Here is a 6093-nt window from a genome sequence, read left to right as displayed (position 1 = left end):
CCGGCGCCAGGCCCGCGCCTCGGCCGGCCATTTTCTTCCTGCTACTGCTGCTGGGCAGCAAGAGCTGCCGTCACACGGCCCTGCTGCTCTGCTCTGACGGAGAGGGGGCTGTGCCTCATGCACCGGCTATTAGAGCAGGTGGAGCGCAACGGATGTGCAACGGAAACGATGAGTTGTCTAATTTGTATAGATAAGAACCACGTCCCCTGTACAGGGGTGTTGAAGTTTCTGTCATTGCGGTTGAGCATATTCGGAAAGAAAACGCTGAATCTTCTCAGGTTGCTTCCTGAATGTGCATAACTGAAAGCCATCCAAAGTCGCATCCAAAGAATCTGTGTAACTCCAGCTCAAGTATAACCCCGCATGAGGCCTGCTCCAAAAGCAACGCATCCCATTTCATTATGCTGGCCTACAGTGTCAGAGGTGTCTGTTGGATGTACAGCAGGTGAGGCTATGTTTTGTTTTTGGGTTTTGTTACACGTTGTAGCCGTGTGACAGATGATGGCAGAGGAACAGTCTGATAAAATGGCATAGGACATGGAAGTGTGGATGAAGCAAAAATGTGTCATTAAATTCCTCCATGCAGAAAAAATGGCAGCCACTGACATTCATCTACACTTGCTGAATGTTGATGCAGATCAAAGAGTGGATATGAGCACAGTGAGGCAGTGGGTGGTGCGTTTCAGCAGTGACAACAATGGGTCACCTCTGCTGGTGCAGGTTTTGACAAGTGCAGCTCTGCTGGTGCAGGTTTTGACAAGTGCAGCATGCAGGCTCTTGTTCATCGCCGGTGAAAATGCATGGCTAGTGGGACTGACTGTGTTTAAAAAATAGTTTTGTAGCTGAGAATTTGCTCTACCATACAGTGTTATTGTGCTCTTTGTTGTCGTTTTCATGAAAATAAATAGGAGGCATTACTTTCAGAGCAGCCTACACACATCATCTGTACTGGTGCTGTGTAAATGAACAGTTCTTACTGTTCATTTTTTTTTTCATTTCATTTTCTTATCTACCAGCACTTTTGATTTACGATAGCCACATGAATTTGGAGACTGCAGCAAAAGTGCTATCAGGCTTTGCATTCCTCACGGGAGTTAGATAGTGTTAATTCAGATAAGAGCTGAGAAATTGCATCAGATTGGGAGAGGCTGAAGCTTTAGTATTTGATTTTTTTTCCCTTCGTATCTGATTCATTGCTTGATTTTATTGTCATTGGAACCTTGGGATCTATCGGAGCTCTTAGGCTTCAATTAAAACACTGTCATTTCACATGGTGCCATAGGAAATAAGTAGCTCATTGTTCAGGTGTGAAGGAACAGACAGCACGTAATCACACTGGGGCAAATCAATTGTGTACCTATCAACCCAGCTGTTGATGTGTTTATAGCCTTCCCCAAGCACAAGGTACCACGCTTCTGCAAGGGTGGATTAACCAGACAGGTTTACCCTGCTTTTGTGCAAGTCCAAGGGCTTCACCTTCCCCCCACTCCACATATATTTGCATAGCAAAACTGTATGGAAATAAAATATTTGACTGCCACTTCCCACCTACATTCTCTCCCCAGGCATGTGTTATCAGACTTTTGTTGGCGGCAGTCAGCCATACAGCTGGGTCAAAGCAGGGACTTTTGAGGCAGTCCTGACCTGCATGGATCCAGTGATTAAGCCTGGGATGGAGCAGTGGCTGGACGGAGCTAATCAGAGCCCGTGCACCCAAGGATATGAGCCCACGTACACCTCGCTCTACTTGCGTTACAATGGCCAGGTACAGAGCTGGTAATACACAGTGGGAAGCAGATGATAACCAGGCATGTCCAACCTGCAGCCTGCTGGCCACATGCGGCCCAGCCCAGCCTGTCCTGAGGCCTTCCCCTGCCTCGCGCCATCATGGCGGCGGCTCCGCCCCACCCATCGCTCAGCACCATTCAAACATCAGTGTGCTATTAACGCTGTCTGGGCTGAAGCCAGGGCATGAGAAGGGTGCAGTGCAGTGCGAACTCAAGTTATGGCAAATGATTGTGTGCATGTTGATACATTATCTAAGAGTCCTGTGAACAGTAGAAAAAGCTGTGCCTTTTGTTTGATACAGGAATCTGAAAATAGGTTTCAAGCTTCCAAAAAAAAAAAGGTAATCAATTTTCTAGTATGCTTGCATAAATACGTATATCTGCAAATTTTCAGATGGAACATAGAAGTTTGCAATCAGACATTCAACTCATTCAACTCAAACATTCGATCATGTCTTTTTACCAGACCTTTATAAGCCCTCTCTTACCAGAGAAAGACAGCCCTCATTTCACAGTTATGCCTTATTCATGTCATCGCTTTTGGCAGTACGTACATTTGTGAGCACCTGTTTTCAAGGATGAAACACAAGAGGACTAACATTTCATGAAAAATCTCTGATGAACACCTTGAAAGCTCACTAAGAATTGCAGCCACTGCCATCGAACCAGACTGATGTGTTAGTTTCACAAAAACAAGGTCAAATATACCACTAGTTTTGTGTTGCTTTCTCCTTTTTATGTTTTAATAAGAAATATAAAAAATAAAATAAGTTTTTTATATATTGCTTATATACATTAACTATATTACATATGAACTCTGCTCCAAAAATAATGTCTTCTACTCATTATGTGGGCTGACAACATCGGAGGCAGATGTTGATGGTATGGCAGTAAAGGTTGAACATTCCTGTCAGTATTCCACAACATTCTGTTGCTGTGTGATGGATGTCAGCAAAGGGACAGTCTGACAGAATGGCTCCTGACATGGAAATGTGTATAAAGGAAAGGTGTGTCATTGAATTCCTCCATGCAGAAACAGTGGCACCTACTGACATTCATCAAAGCTTGCTGAATGTTAATGGAGACCAGACAGTGAATGTGAATACAATGAGGCAATGGTGCATTTTAACAGTGACAACAGTGGGTCACTTCTGCACAGCATGCAGGTTCTTGTTCATCACTGGTGAAAATGCATAGCTAATGGAAGTGATTATGTTGAAAAGTATAGTTTTGTAGCTGAGAATTTTCTCTATCATGTAGCATTATCATACTCTTTGTATGTATTGTAGTTTTCATGAAAATAAATAGGAGGCATTATTTTCAGAATAACCATCATATTTTATTTGCAGCCCAAGATAATTCCTCTTCACTTAGTATGGCTCAGGCAAGCCAAAAGCCTGGACGCTCATGTGATAAACAGTCTGAGATGTGAATGTGCACTGAGAATTTTGCATGCAACAGATATAGTAGCCTAGCAGATAGGCAACACCTAAAGCCACTGCTTCTGGCTTTACACTGCCTTTGCTCTGGGTATCAAAGTGAGTATGTGGTGCTGACAGATGACCATACTGTTGTTTTTATGCTTGTCTTCTGAAGACCAAACTCCCATTTCTAGGTTTACTTCAGCCTTCTCATATAGCTTTGGTAAAGTTGCTTAAAGGCACATTTTTATTAGACTAATGCATTGGAAACTTTCATATAGCTTCTACGAGCATCTGTGAATTAACTCCTAGAAGCTGGTTTGTGAGAAAACTGTGTTTGGTGGTGAGATACAGAGAAGCAACTCAGCCCAGCCTGCACACTGGTAATTCTCTCTTGGTTTCCACCAGGGCACATTCATGTAGAAACAGGGGAGTCAACTTGCTCCACTCTGCTCAGCCTCTCTCAGGTGCTTTCAGGTTAGGGGAAACTACCTGCTCGTAAGTAAGCAGAGAGAGAGCTCTACAGACATCAAATGTTTTAGTTATGTAGCCTGGTTTGAGTTTTTAAATACAAGCAAAATTAACACTTTAACACTGTCCACCTGAAATCAAAATGTCAGCCTAATGAGGTTTGCAAAAGTTTATGCACATTTTGGAAGATTAATGAAAGATTATTGGAAGTAGAAATCTTGACTAAGTAAAGTAAGTAGAAAGTAAAAGAACTTTCTAGGATGCTATTGGTATCTTGATGTTTCAGTGTATTTTCCTAAGTTTTATTATGAGGCAATAATATATTTGGAAAGGAGGTATATGACCTGTGAGATAGTGTTCAATGGGGAACACTGCATAAGTGGTGGGAAACTGACTCCATCTCTTCCTCTCTGGATAGGGTAAATCCAATAACATTTTATTGATCTGGCTCTCTGACTCATTTTGGTTTCCACTGCCCAGCACACATTTGCAAAGCAGCCATGAGGTTGCAGATTTGTGCACTTCCTCTGAAGAGAGAATGAATACTTTTTAAAAATCACACACAAATTCATCCTTCTTTTACATGGAAGTTTGGGAATGAAATCACTGAGGCTGTTGCCAAGCAAGAACATTAAGCCAGATAACCATTTTAACCTCTGAGCTTGAATTGTTTTTCTGGATCTGGGCAACATACTTGTCCTTGCAGTAGCCTCTCCCTTCTGAAGAGCGTGCTTCTTGGCTGCAGCCCTATGCTTGCTTTTCTCCATGGAGGTGAGGTCTACTAGGAGAACAATTAGTGCTCTCCTCCCACAGTGCAGCATCTCAGACAGTGTTAGTCTACCAGGGCTGATGATCTGACTATTCCTCTCTTGTGATATATACATTTTTCTGGAGAATATATTCTTTTGGGATGGTCTTTCAAGCTAAGCTGAAAAATGGTCACCTGTCAACTCTGACTTGCAGCAGCATGTACAGTAATACAATGCAGTTGCTGGGGAAAACTTTGTGAGCTCTGTGCTTCTCTGGACTTGTCACGAGAGACCTGTGGTCTGTGATGGATTTCTTTGCCTTTTTACCAGAACATTTTTGAAAATGAATTTGGTATTAGATTGCAGGCTATCTATCTACTTCAGATGCTGTAAAGATCAGCTCTGTTAGCTCCTTCTGTTCAGCTCATTTCTCTGCAGTGCTTTCCCTGGAAAATCTGTACGTAACAGTTCTTGCACTGTTCTGCATGAAATAATTTTTTTCTTCTGATATGAAAAATTGTTGATTTAGACTTCACAAGAATGTGAATTCACACAGAGCAGGTTTATCAGGTGGACTTTCATTAACAAACTTCTAAATAATTTTCCCTCAACGTGTCAGCTAAGGTAGAAATATACCTTATTAATCACCGCAACATAATACCTTCTGCCTTGTGTGTCTCTTAAACAACATGACTGATCAGTTGTCTAGTTGGACATGAATTAAATAAAGAGGGGATATTGATACAGTTGGATTAGATACTGACTGCCGCATAGAATTATAGAACCATAGAATCATTTGAGTTGGAAGGGACCTTTAAAGGTCACATGGTCCAATTGTCCTGCAATGAACAGTGACATCTACAGCTACAGCAGGGTGCTCAGAGCCTGTTCCAGCCTGACCTTAGCTGTTACTATCCTAGGAAACACAGGTGCACCATTAAATTGTGTTTCCTTTGCACTAATTAGGGCACTTGACAATTCCTTGTTGCCTCTCTTCTTGTATATTTGCAATATCTACTCATGGGCAGGGGCCATGCTGTCATGCATTCACTCCATGTTGGTGGCAATAGGAGGCCACACAAAGCTCTGTGCTTGCTCATCTCATGCTTATTCCAAATGTTGAGGTGGGGGCTGTACACCCCCTGCCCTTTCCTCTGCAAGTGGAGGCTTCATGCTGATGTACATTATCACCATATATAGCCATATATCACTGTATATTACAGCTCTTCTTTCTTGACAGGAGGTGACTTTTTATATCTGATGTGACAACAGGTGTTAGCTTCAGTTGGATGTATATTCAAAATGCATTTGCATTTGATTGCTTCACACTGCAGTAAAGATTTGCTTACCAATTATTCCCCTCCCCACTCTTTCTAAAGATTAACTCTAGTTGTTGCTGCCAGCAGTGTTGCAACATTGGAAGGAGGAGGACACATCTGACTCATCTGACTACAGGCCCGGATGTGATCTGAGGTCTAGCCTGTGTTGTAATAGTGGCCAGTGGTAACCCATCAAGAAAGTGTTGGCAGCCCTGTTCCTCACACATCATGCAATGTGGGTATGTGAAGTAAGCTGGCAGTGGTCACTTTGTGCCATCTCCATAAGTCCTATATCCCTGGGGCTACAGAGCCACAGTTCATCAAACTCATCATTTGGACTAGGAAG

At 42.6% G+C, this 6093-nt stretch overlaps 1 long non-coding RNA gene across 1 annotated transcript; it reads left to right on the top strand.

The window, feature by feature from the left end:
* Positions 1–7: 7 nt before the first annotated feature.
* On the top strand, positions 8–2127 carry LOC116216381. Its single transcript, XR_004159060.1, has 2 exons — positions 8–445; positions 1566–2127. It is a non-coding gene; the product is annotated as an uncharacterized LOC116216381 (long non-coding RNA).
* Positions 2128–6093: the final 3966 nt, after the last annotated feature.

This window comes from Meleagris gallopavo, chromosome 2 (genome assembly GCF_000146605.3).
Source record: "Meleagris gallopavo isolate NT-WF06-2002-E0010 breed Aviagen turkey brand Nicholas breeding stock chromosome 2, Turkey_5.1, whole genome shotgun sequence".
Taxonomy (NCBI): domain Eukaryota; kingdom Metazoa; phylum Chordata; class Aves; order Galliformes; family Phasianidae; genus Meleagris; species Meleagris gallopavo.
Note: the sequence above shows the minus strand (reverse complement) of the source record. Positions and strands in the feature narration are given on the sequence as shown.